Source organism: Aedes albopictus, chromosome 2 (genome assembly GCF_035046485.1).
Source record: "Aedes albopictus strain Foshan chromosome 2, AalbF5, whole genome shotgun sequence".
Lineage (NCBI taxonomy): Eukaryota > Metazoa > Arthropoda > Insecta > Diptera > Culicidae > Aedes > Aedes albopictus.
In genome coordinates this window covers 153,760,695-153,775,933 of record NC_085137.1, presented here as the reverse complement: position 1 = coordinate 153,775,933, position 15,239 = coordinate 153,760,695, and the positions used below count along the sequence as shown (strand labels likewise).

The 15,239-nt window shown below is 40.6% G+C and overlaps 1 protein-coding gene across 1 annotated transcript in view; it reads left to right on the top strand.

Moving 5' to 3' along the window:
* LOC109420928 (adenylate cyclase type 10-like) overlaps positions 1–15,239 on the top strand; it is a 78,866-nt gene that overhangs the window by 27,066 nt on the left and 36,561 nt on the right. The window lies entirely within an intron of this gene.

Here is a 15,239-nt window from a genome sequence, read left to right as displayed (position 1 = left end):
GTGAGCGCTATCGCTGGAAATGCAGTTTACTCATTTTTTGAGCTGTTCCAGTTTAGCTCAGTTTGGTGATTCTTACTCATTTTAGAGTAACTTTTTCTTAGCGTGTATGATATTCAGATCGTTTGAAAAACGATTTTCACGCGCATGAAATGTGAAATGTGTTTGCATGCAGACTGCAGATAAAATTAGTTAGTCATCGCAATCGGAACATGGAGAAACTGTCTATTGTGGCAACCGCATTGTTTCCCAATTTGTTTGTGATATTTCACTCGCGATATGGCTATTCATATCACGGACAAATTTTTGAATGCTCCCCAGTAGGGACTGGTTGGAGCATAAGGATTGAAATACAATTTAAGGCCCCTTACACTGAGAGGAAATTAAATTTCAATTTCACTGGAAAAAGTCAAGTAACCGTTCGAAAATTAAATTTTCAGTAGACTTACATGCAGGGTCGCCAGGTCAATTTTTGAAAAATCTGGATGATTTAGGAAGTTTTGTCTGCACTGAAAATATTCTACACGTTCGAGCCACATGTTTCAAACATGAATTTTCACCACTTGGGAAACATCTGAATTTAACGTGTCAAACCAGTCATAAATCTACTTTTCGAAATCATGTGTAAAACACGTTAGTTTGGCATCATAAATGTCAAATTTCTTAGAATATCAGTACCAGGCACCCAGCTGCGGGTCCCTGTTCACCAAAAAATGAAGTATGTTTGGACATACTTACCGCGGGCTAGTTCGGTGATGTACATTACATTATAGGCGAACCATCTCCGTTATCGATACATAAACATACTTTCAAACACGATAAAATCATGTGTAAAAAACAGTGGTTCAAAACCTCAACTATTCAACATCTGATTCAAAGGAAATACACGTTAATATAGCGTGCTGTTTTGAACGATACATTAACGTGTAAAAGAACATGGATGAGGCGTGTCGATTATTTTCAGTGTGGAAAAGTCTGGATTGTGGGAAAAACCCTACAAATTCCGGACAAAACCTTACAAATTCCGAGAAAAACCTTACAAATCCCGAAAACAAATGTCTGGATCTTCCAGATTTTTTCAAAATGAGATCTCAAAAATCTGGATAAATCCAGATAAATCTGGAAGGTTGGCAACGCTGCTTACATGAACTAAGTGAAACCCGCTTGAAAACATAGTGAAACTCCAAATAAAAGTTATTGGAAATTTGGCACTGTATCGTATTATCAATTGTATATGGTTTTCAAGTGGATTTTACTGCAGTCGAAAGTATGCAAAATAGAAGCGTGTAGTTGTTACCCATCACTAACGAACCATACATGAATGTGATGATGCCAATATGTTCTGTGAATTCCGATGTTCCCTTTCTTTGAAGGGTTATCATTTGGTGGTCTCTGATGGAAGGAAGACGGACCAAATTTTTGAATTTACCTTTTTAAGAATAGGCAAATTAATAATAATAGCAAAAATAAAAAAAAACTAAGAATAAAAATTAAATTCATAGAAAAATTCAATGAAATATTTCACTTAAATTCTACTGGAAATCTTAAGTAGATTTTTTCCATCTAACTTAACATTTGAAACTTAAATGATTAGTAAGTGAAAATATTCTACTGAAAAAATCCAATAAAATTTAAGTGAAATTTTTCACTGCCAAATTATATGAATTTAAAATAGTTTTTAGTATAAATTTACTAGTTTTTGCTTTTATTGTTTTATACTAAGGTAAATTCAAAAATTTGGTTCATCTCCGTGCCATCGGAGACCACCAAATGGTTCCCTTGATAAAGAGGAAACATCTGTATTCACAGAACATATTGCCATCATCACACTAATGCATGGTTCGTTAGTGATGGCTGACAACTACGTGCTTCTATTTTGCATACACTGAACGAAAACCCCATCCCGAAATCGACTGATTTGTCCGACCATCCAGTCCAAATTACCAAAATCGTGTTTTCGAATGACGAATCAGACATACGGCAATCATCCCAAAAAGCGGATGACGATCATCTTATTCGCGTATGAGTCGACGCACGCTATGTGAATGAATATTAGTTGCAGAGCGAAGGCCGCTCAGATGCACCGAATTTATTCATCGATAGCGTAACAAGTTCCTTGATCGTGACACCCGGGTCGTTGACGATTTTGCATCACATGTCTTGGACATGCCATCTATTTTTGAAAAAGATGCCCGCGAGGGTATCTTGGCCACTAAGCTCATCATAATTTTTGTAAAAGAAAGCGGTGACATTATTGTTGTCAATCGCTAAAAAACAAAGTTGCTCGACCATATGGTCGACATTCAATTTTCATATCGCTGTCATCCGGTTTTAAGATGACATCATTCGGTCGGTGGACCATACGGTTTCCGACCGAATGTCGTTAAGGGGCGTTATCGTATCGCCTTTCAGTCGATCTTGTGCGGGGGGTTCCGTTCAGTGTACTTTCGACAGCAGTAAAATCCACTTGAAAACCATATACAATTTATAATACGATACAGTGCAAAATTTCCAATAACTTTCCATTGGAGATTCACTATACTTTCAAGCGGGTTTTACTTAACTCATGTGAACTCACTGAAAAATTGATTTTGGAACGGTTACTTGACTTTTTCCAGTGAAATCAAAATGAAATTTCCTCTCAGTGTAGCGTGTCAGCTCAAATTTTGCTCTTCTTATTTGATTCTTATTCCAAACAGTCATCAAGCACGATAGTACACTGAACGGAAACTCCCGCCCAAGATCGACTGAGAGGCGATACGATCGCGCCCCTTAACGACATTCGGTCGGAAACCGTATGGTCCACCGACCGAATGATGTCATCCTAAAACCGGATGACAGTGATATGAAAATCGAATGTCGACCATATGGTCGAGCAACCTTGTTTTTTAGCGATTGATAACAATCATATATCTCAAAATATTCTCAAAAAAATTGTGCTTAGTGGCCAGGGTGCCCTCCCGAACACCCTCTTCAAAAATATGACATGTCCTGAAATAGGACATGCAACGGAAAATCGTCAATGTCGCGGGTATAACGAACAAGGAACATGTTACGCTATCGATGAATAAATTTGGTGCATCTGTGTTGCCTTCGCTCTGTAACTAATATTCATTCACATAGCGTGCGTTGACTCATACGCGAATAAGATCGTCGTCATCCGCTTTTTAGGATGATTGCCGTATGATTGATTCGTCATTCGAAAACACGATTTTGGTAACTTGGACTGGATGGTCGGACAAATCAGTCGATTTCGGGATGGGGCTTTCGTTCAGTGTAGTTGTGTAGCCTTTCTATACTAATTCCATAAACAAACAAACAAAAATAGCACCTCTTTGTCTCGGTGCCTCCAATGTAAACATTTCGAGAATATGAATCATTTGAAAGCAACTCAAGCAGTAAACTACTCTACTTGAATGAATAACAAGGAAACATATCCAAATGTCACGAAAAATGTTAAATGTCTTATGTAACAAGCTAGAAATGATCGAATTATTTTGGTACGCTCTCCCACTGTTTATGTTTGCTGCAACAGCAGTGCTGGCAGACCGCTTGGTGAAGATTTCGTAAATTATAATGCTTTGCTTATTTCACTAACAATTGTGGTAAAAAAGTTAAAAAATAATCACCCCACAAATTATTTTTGATTTTATGACGCACAACCAATGTGTTTGACTGGATTTTTTAATTGATTTCGATCAATTTCATTGATGCTTTGGCCAGCAAGATCGACATCACTGCGTGCAATGATCGATGATTGTGCGCGCCAAAAGACATCACCGCGCTGCCGTCGTCGTCGTTGGTATTTACTGCGGCGGGTGGTAAACACCGCCAACCACATTTTAGTGCGGTCGCAACAAATCGTTAAAAATTTCTACTTTCGAGTGAAATAATGCTTTGTAATCGTGATTACTTGGAAAGATGCTTGTATTTGAAGTAGTGTGAATACATTTTTATGCCGAATATCTCGCGTGAAATTGATTATTTTATAGAATAAGATAAGTATCGATTTTTTACAAATATGTATTGGTGCAATGTTGTGTAAAGTTGATTTCGGTCAATGATTTTAAAGAAGCCATTTTACGATGACACGCTAAGGGGCCTTAAAGACTAGCCAATGCCTAGGCGGTGAAATTTCTACTCAGTGGCTGAGTTGGTCTTACTCAGAAATCGATAACTCCTTAGTTTTCTTACTCAGTTTTTGTTAAAAGTGGGACAACAACCCATAACCAATGGGTTGTCCTACTTTTAACCGAAACTGAGTAAGAAAATGAAGGATTTTTCGATTTCTGAGTAAGGCCAACTCAGTCATTGAGTAGAAATTTTTCTCGGTGTGTGGATCACTCCCATACAGAAGTTAAATTCATAAAGTTTACCTTGTTGGTATGAAAATTAAGGGTTTTGAATACACTGAAAATATTCTACACGTTCGAGCCACATGTTTCAAACATGAATTTTCACCACTTGGGAAACATCTGAATTTAACGTGTCAAACCAGTCATAAATCTACTTTTCGAAATCATGTGTAAAACACGTTAGTTTGGCATCATAAATGTCAAATTTCTTAGAATATCAGTACCAGGCACCCAGCTACGGGTCCCTGTTCACCAAAAAATGAAGTATGTTTGGACATACTTACCGCGGGCGAGTTCGGTGATGTACATTACATTATAGGCGAACCATCTCCATTATCGATACATAACCATACTTTCAAACACGATAAAATCATGTGTAAAAACAGTGGTTCAAAACCTCAACTATTCAACATCTGATTCAAAGGAAATACACGTTAATATAGCGTGCTGTTTTGAACGATACATTAACGTGTAAAAGAACATGGATGAGGCGTGTCGATTATTTTCAGTGTATGAATTCAGTACACTGAAAATAATCGACACGCCTCATCCATGTTCTTTTACACGTTAATGTATCGTTCAAAACAGCACGCTATATTAACGTGTATTTCCTTTGAATCAGATGTTGAATAGTTGAGGTTTTGAACCACTGTTTTTACACATGATTTTATCGTGTTTGAAAGTATGGTTATGTATCGATAATGGAGATGGTTCGCCTATAATGTAATGTACATCACCGAACTCGCCCGCGGTAAGTATGTCCAAACATACTTCATTTTTTGGTGAACAGGGACCCGTAGCTGGGTGCCTGGTACTGATATTCTAAGAAATTTGACATTTATGATGCCAAACTAACGTGTTTTACACATGATTTCGAAAAGTAGATTTATGACTGGTTTGACACGTTAAATTCAGATGTTTCCCAAGTGGTGAAAATTCATGTTTGAAACATGTGGCTCGAACGTGTAGAATATTTTCAGTGTATGTTCATGAATAGATATATTATATAGATCGATTATTTTCAGTGTATATATATTAGGGTGCCTGTACCAGTTCGCATATAACTGGTACACCATGGCGAAATAGGGTGCACGGGAGGCGAAAATTTAAGGAAAATTATTGATTTCTATCATAATTTGAGCAAATTGTGAAGTTTTAATGATTGCATCTTGTGCACGTGATCTGTTGTTCCATTTTTTTTTTCTTGTTGATTTGCATCATTAAAGGTAGAAAATCAATTATGGCGAATTTGAGGTACTATATCCACACTCAGAATAAATAACATATTAAATTTAAAAGTTCTGCACTTAGATTATGACCAGTTGCTTTTGCACTTGATAAATAAGTGCAGCGCTATTGAATCTTTGTCGATTCAATCATGATGGAACTTATGTGGGTCGCTTTTGGTTTTCAATCGTTCAGCGTATGGATTCCATTGGAACGGATAATAAAACCATTTCCACGTGGGATTGGCTTAAAAATGTAAATAAATGAAAAAAAAAATGAGATATTTGTCGGTCAAGCTCTCGGTCAAGCTCATTTTATTTGTGAAACAATGCACCAGATACTAAAGTTACAGTAGCTGTAACGAAGAGGCTGAAATGATCCCGTCGTGAACTCTACCGTTCCTCAGCACTTGGGAAAACCTCGGAAAGAATCACCGGATGGTGGTGTAGGCATGACGGAGCTGGACTGTTTCGATACTTTCACCGCTAGTGAAGCGTCCGATTCCGATGCTGCAATAGGGATTAACTGATTGTGAGCACTAAATACGTTATAAAGGAAGAATTATGTACTTACCTTTGAAAATATTCATTATTCAGGCCGGCCAATTCAACATGCTTGCGTGCAAAACATTGATCTGCTGTGCGCGCCATTATGGTTTCTTGTCGTTGTGCTTGCTTTTAAATTTTATGTGCGCAAGGTTGCGTATTATTCTGTTGCATGTAGTATATCTAAACCATTTATGGCAAATAGTGTTGCCTTATCTAATAGGTAATTGTGACAGCCTAAATGACAATTGGCTATATCATAATTATGGCAGTCAGGTTGCTCAGCACATGCTGACTTCCGTTAGGTCTCTTTCCTGACCGACCGTCGACCAGTGCAGACGCACATGAAGAAACTATTAGAATAATAAATTAATTAGTGATTAACGAATTAAAGTCTCCGCGTGTGTTTATTCGATTACTTCCTCCCAGCATTTCAAGTTGGCGACGAGGATAAAACCAAAATTAAGAAGTGATTAGTTGAGCGTTGTCGTCGTGTGAAAATTTTCGTCGTGGTCGGTAACACGTGTTCGCGAACATAACCTCAAACGCAAACGTGGTCAGTCATGGCGAATGAGGCTGGAGAAAATAGTGGTGCGGTGAAAGTGGAAGCAGGCGGTGTGATTCCTGTTGTTCGAGCTGGCATGTTTGGCCAAATCGAGCAATACGTCGTGGGAGAAAACTTCGAAGAATACATCAACCGGTTGGAGATGTTCTTCTTAGTGAACGACACGCCGGACAACCGAAAAGTCCCCGTGTTAGTAACGGTCGCTGGACCAAGCCTGTACACGATCGCTACCAGATTGTGTGCTCCCATCGATCCTCGTACAAAGTCGTACGCTGATTTTGTCAAACTCCTGAAGGATCACCTAGGCCCCACCACTAACGTCGTCGCAGAGCGGTATAAGTTCAGGAAATGTGAGCAGCTTGCGTCCCAAAGCATCACGGATTTCATCATCAGTCTGAAAGCAACCGCGCAAACCTGTGAGTATGCAGCGTTCCTGTCGGACGCACTGCGAGACCAGTTCGTCGCTGGTATCCGTGACCAGAGCCTCCGGAAGAAGTTATTAACCGAACCGGGTCTAACCTTCGAAAAAGCATGTTCGCTTGCTCGAAGTTGGGAAGCCGCTCTGAGTCAAAACAAAGAAATGTCAAGTCAGTTGCCGCAGAAAATCGGATCGTTCCGAAAGGAGGTCGTCGTTCACCAGAAACCGAAGTCCAAGCGAAGTTATCCAGGAAAGGAGGAGAACAAGAGTCGTCCAAGTCCGTCGCCGAAACCATGCTTTCGGTGCAGTCGTCTTCATGACCCAAACACGTGCCCAGCGCGGAGCTGGACGTGCTTTTCGTGTGGAAAGGAGGGTCACGTGTCAACATGTTGTCGTTCGAAAACCAAACAAACCAAGAAGGCCGGAGGAGGTAATCGTGTCGCCGAGATGGCCGAAGCCGTCGAAGTCCTACGTCTGAACATGCTCAGTGGTCCAATTGAGCCAGCAGAGTCGAAGTCGTCTCCCGAAGCCGAGTCAGCCGAGGAAAACCATCATCAGTCGAATGTCAGTCTGGATCTGGCAGTCCTGGAGCAGGCAAGCAGCAGCCCCCCTCCCGGATCGTTAAACAAGGTGGATTCACCGGAGTTCGTGTCGCTGGAATGCGATGGTCGTCGAATCGAATTCGAAGCGGATTGTGGAGCATGTCGCAGCGTAATCTCTGTAGATACGTGTCGAAAGTTCTTCCCCAACCGTAAGTTAAAAGGTACCTCACTGGAATTTGTCTCCGTTTCAGGTCAGCGAATCAAGCCTCAGGGTACGCTAGAGGTCAGCGTAACTGCCCCGTCTGGAATCCAGGGCCAGCTGGAGCTGGTGGTAATCCGGACCGACAGGGAAGTCAACCCGTTGCTTGGTCGTGACGGTCTCGATCTGGTGTTTCCGGACTGGAGACGAGTATTTTCTGGCAAGTCTGTAAGTACTTTCGAACATTCCTTCGAGTCAGAACTCAAAACGCGATTTCCGAGAATAGTTAGCGAGTCCGCGAATAACGTCATAACCGGTTTCACCGCGGAAATAGTTCTAAAGCCAGATACTAGTCCCGTCTTTCATAAAGCGTATTCAGTCCCGTTCCTATTACGCGAAAAAGTAGAGCAGGGTTTAGAGAAGTTAGTCGAAGATGGCATTTTAGTCCCCGTCCGATCGTCACAGTGGGCGAATCCGATCGTAGTTGTCCCTAAGAAGGATGGTTCCGTGGGAATTTGTCTCGATGGTAAGGCAGCGTTGAACCGCTATACCACCGTCGAACACTATCCTTTGCCCAGAGTTGACGATATTCTCGCAAAACTTGCCAATTGGAAAGTTTTTTGCAAGATTGATTTGTCCGGAGCTTACCTCCAAGTACAATTGTCTGAGTCGTCACAAGTCCTTTGTACGATTAACACCCATCGTGGTCTTTTTCGGTACACGCGAATGCCATTTGGTATAACTTCGGCCCCCGCGATTTTTCAATCCATTATGGATCAAGTCCTGGATGGTTCTCCAGGCATAGCTTACCTCGATGACATTATTGTTGGTGGTGCAACTGTCGATGAGTGTCGACGTAACTTGTTTATGGTGCTTCAGAAACTGAATGACCATAACGTGCGAATTAATGTTCTGAAATCGAGCTTTTTCAAAAGCGAAATCGATTATGTCGGGTATAACATCACGTCTGATGGTATTCGCCCTAGTGAAACAAAGGTGAGAGCTATTTTGGACGCTCCTCCCCCTCAAAACGTGTCTCAGCTCCAAGCATACCTTGGACTGTTGAACTACTACCACCGCTTCCTTCCGAATCTGTCGATTCAACTTCGTCCGTTGTACGATTTACTACAGAAAAATCGTAGATTCCTGTGGTCATCACAGTGTCAAATTGCTTTCGATAAAACGAAAAGGTTGCTCGTAGACAATGATCTGCTTGAACCATACGACCCCTTAAAACCGATTACGTTAGCTGTTGATGCTAGCCCCTACGGTGTGGGTGCCGTTTTATCCCACGTTGTAGAAAGAATCGAGAAACCGATATGTTTCGCTTCTTCTACACTGACCCCAGCACAGACTAACTATGCTCAGGTCCACAAAGAGGCCCTTGCGGTGATATTCGGAGTCACCAAATTCCATAAGTACATTTATGGTGCCAAGTTCAAATTGATTACCGACAATACCGGTATCAAAGAAATTTTCAACCCCTCGAAAGGCATTTCTGCCATAGCCGCTGCTAGATTGCAACGATGGTCGTTAATTTTAGCCAGTTACGATTATACAATCGAACACCGTCCTGGCAAATACATGCATCATGCAGATGCACTGTCACGTCTTCCTCTACCAAGTCTCACAGAAGTAGAGCACACTGATTTAGGGTTAAACAGCGTGTTCTCGAGTGGTACAGATGTAGTCAATCTTGACGTCGTACGTACGCATCAGAAATCAGATTCAATTTTGTCCAAAATTTTCGAATATGTTTCCCATGGTTGGCCTAGCAATCTGAATCCGTTGTACAAACCGTATTTTCTTATTAGAAATCACCTAGGCATTGATCGAGAAGTGTTATACTTCGATGATAGGGTTGTTGTCCCGGATAGCTTAAAGCTCGCAGTCGTAGAACAGTTACATTCAAATCACGATGGTGTGGTAAGAATGAAAATGCTGAGTCGAATGTATGTCTGGTGGAAAAACCTTGATAAGGATATTTCCGATTTTGTTCAAAAATGCCAAGTTTGTCAGAAAAGACAACCTGTCCCTAAAGAAGTCGTTGAGTCGAAATGGCCAAAATGTGAACGTCCGTTTCAAAGAGTTCACATGGACCTATTTTACTTCGAAGGTCACACGCTACTGATATTCGTCGATAGCTATTCGAAGTACATTGATGTTCGTCTAATGAAAGGTTCAAACAGTCTTCAGTTGATAGAGCAGGTCGAATCATTCTTTGCTAGTTTCGGAATAGCAGAAGAAATCGTTACCGATAATGGTCCCCCATTCAACTCGGAGCTTTTTGTTAGATTTTTAGAGGCTAATGACGTCAGAGTCTCAAAGTCTCCACCTTACCACCCCCAATCCAACGGGTTGGCCGAGAGAGGTGTAAGGACAGTCAAAGATGTGCTTAAAAAGTACTTACTTGACGATAAACAAAAGTCGCTTTCAGTCGGTAGGAAGATTAATCGTTTCCTCATCAATTACCGTAACACTCCTTGCACGGTAACCAATCGTACTCCGTCGTCGATGGTATTTACGTACACTCCGCGTACGCTTATGAACAGCATCAACCCGCGAAAAGTTGAATTGGAATCAACTCAATCGAAACCTGTAGTTAGAGTAGATGATCGTATCAATCAATCTCCCCCAGAAATCAAATGTACTTACCGCGTTGGTGATAAGGTACTCTACCGAAATCACTTTAAGGAGCTAGTTCGCTGGATTCCCGCGATTATTATGAAAAAACTAAGTCCACTCACGTACTTAATTAGCGTAGAAGGAAACGTTCGAATGGTACACACAAATCAAATCCGTGTATCAGACTTGTCAGATATATTCCATCCAAGTTTGCCGATCGCTCAGCCCGTGCAAGACCGAATCGAGCAAAGCGATGAAAGCACACGACCAACGGATGCGACATCTGTGGGTTCGCGTGAGAAGCAGTCTCAACCAGCCAGCAAAAGCTCGACGAAGCGAACGAGCAAAAAGAAAAGCCAAGCAAAGCGTCGACGAAGCGAGTCAAAATCTCCCAAGGTGCGGCGCTCCAATCGCTTGAGAGGACAACCGAGGTTGAAGTATCCCAAATAGGATGTTCCTGATGTAGATAAGCTTTTTCCATTTGATCGATTGATTAATTCACGTAGAAGAATTTGTATTTTGCTTAAGTTGATAAGTATTGTAACGTTGTGAAAAAATAGTATGTTGATGAGATTTAAAGCCCGGAGAGCTGTAGTATATCTAAACCATTTATGGCAAATAGTGTTGCCTTATCTAATAGGTAATTGTGACAGCCTAAATGACAATTGGCTATATCATAATTATGGCAGTCAGGTTGCTCAGCACATGCTGACTTCCGTTAGGTCTCTTTCCTGACCGACCGTCGACCAGTGCAGACGCACATGAAGAAACTATTAGAATAATAAATTAATTAGTGATTAACGAATTAAAGTCTCCGCGTGTGTTTATTCGATTACTTCCTCCCAGCATTTCATTGCACATATAATATATTTTAGTCATAGTATAAATCATGTGTGTTAATTATAGATTTTATTACTTGCACATAAACGAGTAATTCTCTCTCTCGCCAGCATTCTATGAGGTTAACGCACATAGAATCTATCAGTCGATTAATTTGAGTGCATAACTGGTACATTGAGCCTATATATTGCATGAATTTTATTTTCATTCAAATTAATGTAAATAACAAATAATGGAAATACGTGCCGGCTTCATTTCATAAGACATGCAGCTATCGGACACAACAACTGTATCTGAGAAAATGGTTTTGAAATCGTGCGTAAGGTATAATTTTGCTCAAATGCTTTTCACGACCAATAGTTTGCTGCTTGCTATAGGGCACTGCACGCCACTAAGCTTGCATAGGAAAAAAAATTCTATGTTTTTGGCATTATGTCACTCTAGGAGTTCCTTATAGAGTGTTCAGTATTGTGTTGTTCTTTGCTGTGCATGCGTCGCTCCTGTTGGGGGTGAGTATGGCAGTATATTCGAACGTGTTCGCTATTGTCTCGAGTGAAAATCGAAACAATAGATGCGCGGGTGTTTAGTGTTCAGTATTGTGTTGTTCTTTGCTGTGCATGCATCGCTCCTGTTAGGGGTGAGTATGGCAGCATAATCGATCGTGTTCGCTATTGTCTCGAGTGAAAATCAAAACAATAGATGCGCGGGTGTTTAGTGTTCAGTATTGTGTTGTTCTTTGCTGTGCATGCATCGCTCCTGTTAGGGGTGAGTATGGCAGCATAATCGATCGTGTTCGCTATTGTCTCGAGTGAAAATCAAAACAATAGATGCGCGGGTGTTTAGTGTTCAGTATTGTGTTGTTCTTTGCTGAGTATTGTGTTGTTCTTTACAGAGAAGAACATTAATCAAAACAATTAGATGATCGGTATTGAACCACAAAACCCCCACAACAATTGGTGAGATCTTTCCAATATTATTTATTTATAAATAATTCTATTTCAGTATATTTAACTGCATATAAGTTGAAAATTCGCTATTTTCAACATCCTTTCATCTATTGGAAGATGCTTCAGTTCTGGGCTCTTTCTAAGTTGATGAAGGGATTTATAAATGCTTGCAAGGACTTGGCCAGGTGTGTGGAGTTGAGTGAATCTATGACATTGAAGATAGTAGCGACATCAGCAATGTCAATGGAAATATTCAACTTTGCAACTCCATCCAAGATTTGTGCAAGTATTCATGCTATGCTATGCTATGCTATGCTATGTCACTCTAGGAGTTCCTTATATTGTTTCTACAAGACTTCCTCGAAGAATTCCTTCTACAATTTCTTAAAGTGCTCCTTAGTAGCCTTGTAAGGAATTTCTCATGGTGCTCTTCATAAGTTTCCCCAACTGGAGAAGGATAGCATTTCCACAAGAATTCCTACTGGTAATCCCAAAAAAAACTTCTGAAAACATTCCAGAAGGATCTGGAGGAAACTCAGAAGGAATCACTGAAGGAGCTTCCAGAAGAATTTCATAAGGAACTGGAGATAAATTTCAAAAGAAATTCCGTGAGGAGTTCCTGAAGTAATTCTAGATGAAACTTTTGAAGAAATCTTGAATAAACTCCTGAAAGAATCTCAGAAGGAGATATTTGTAGATTCTCAGAAGGAAATCCTAGTTCAATTTCTGAAGAAAATACAGGAGAAGTTTTTAAAGGAATCCCAGAAGGAGTTTCTGAAGGAATCCCGAAAATAACTTTTAGGGAGTCCCGGAAGATTATTTGGATATACATAACTAGTAACTATAACCGTGAAGGAATTCTTCCGGAATTCTAAGAGATACTGAAAAATCCTGGATGGAGTGAATGGTGGGATGCCAGAAAAAGTTCTTAGGGTAGATCCGAAAAAAAAACCTGAATAAATCCGGGAAGGAAGTCCTCGAGGAATCCCAGAAGAAACCAGGAAGGCATTCCTGAAGGAATCTGAAAAATAACTCCTGGAGGAATCCCAGAAGCAACTCCTGGGAGGGTTTTGAAAAAATGACGGATGGCTTTCCTGCAGAGACCTCGGAATGAATATCACAGTGAATTCTCGAAGGAAATCAAGAAGGAACTCCTGGGGAATCCCGAAAGGAGCTTCTTTAGGAAACCCAGAAAGAAGTTCTGATGGAATCAAAAAAGAAATTCCGGTTAAAATCCCTGACGAGATATCTGAAGAAACTGCTGGTGGAAGAGAGGAGAAGAAAATCTCGAAAGAACTCCTGAAGAAAACCATGGATAAACTTTTAGAAAAACCTGAAAAAACTCCTGGAGAAATCTCAGAAGTAACTTTTGGAGGAATGTAAGAAGGAACTCCGGAAGGAATTCTTGGAGGGATCTCTGAAGGAACCGCTGAAGGAATACAAGAAGGATGAATTCTCAAATGAATCCCAAAGGAAATTCTTGGAGAAATCCCAGAAGGAAGTGCTGGAGGAATTAAAAAGGGAGAAATTCTCGAAAACAGGAATCCCAAAAGAAACTCCGTGAGGGATTTCAAAATGAACTGCTGAAAGAATCTTAGAAAAAACTCCTACAGAGTTTTCCATCCTTCGAATGTCGTGGTGAATTTCATTAATATTAAATATTTTCAATAGATAGGAAGTGCTCCTAGGCTAATATCACAGACAAACAGACGTCCCACTCTACTCAATTTCCATCGTGTCCCTTTTTAACCGATTATTCAAATATTCCGTAGTTCGCAAATCGCTCGCTCATGGCGCTCGCGTAGTTTTTCCTCCTGTTTGACGTTTGCTCACTACCGCCATCTACTCAGTGGGTTTGCGTACCACTGCATAATTAGCATTGAGCGATTATATTTTCGTAACGATGATTTTTATCGAATTTTGGATACGTCTGTTTGTCTGTGCTAAAATGGTATTTAACTGTATTGGTTTCATCAGTTTCCTGTTCTTCGGCATCAAGCAGAACGATGTGTGGTTTATTGAGTCATGGTAATCTCCACTGGTTGCACCTATGGTCTTGACGTTGGCGAGCTGAGCCTAGATGTCAGCAATGTTTTCTTGCTATTATTGTTTTTAATAATACTCTATAAACATACAAGTTAAAATTGAAATCAGAGCTAAGTTCGAGTTTTTTTTTGCATTTTGATATGAACATTTTGTTGGGGGGGGGGGGGGGGGTTGTTCAACAAACTACGTCATTTATAGAGGGGGGTATCTGAATTTGTGACGAAATGCTATGAGCGGGAGGGGGGGGGTTGGAAATCACTTAAAAAAAGCTACGCCATTTATGAACGCCCAGTTAATATCTGCTTCCGGCGTTCTTCTTGACAAGATTTTTTTCAGGATCGTATCTCGCAATACGTCCTGGGATAGTCTACGAAAGTCCTTGTTAGAAAACCGATGAAATATTGGTCATGGTTTTCATGCTGGTGAAATCTCGCGAGCAGCTCCAGTAAGAACTCTTGAGAAAAAAAAATGAAAAGGGCATAAAAGCATTGGTAAACAATGACTTCGCGTGTCGCTGCTGAGCCCCCCTAAACTTATCCACACAAACCAAGACCGTTATCAGAAAGAGCAAACATCGATCTTTCGGATAACGGTGTTCACGCCCTACGGATCATTTAAAAAAAAAGGCACAAATGTTGCTCCAGAATTGTTGCAGAAATTCCGGGATGAATTTCGGAAGATATCCCGAGAAAAGTTGGAACATCTCGAAAAGATTTTGGACTATAATCTCGGGAGAAAATATTAGGAAAATTGTGGGCGAAATTTTGAAAACCTCGGAGGGAACCCTGGAGAAATCCCGCGAGAAACTCCAAGAAAATTCTCTGGAAGAAGTTTTGCAGAGCTAAAACGCCGCAAACCCACTAAGAGCAATCCATGAAGGAATACGTTTGGATACATTTTGAAAAGACCTCCGGAAGCAATCTCTCGAGAAAC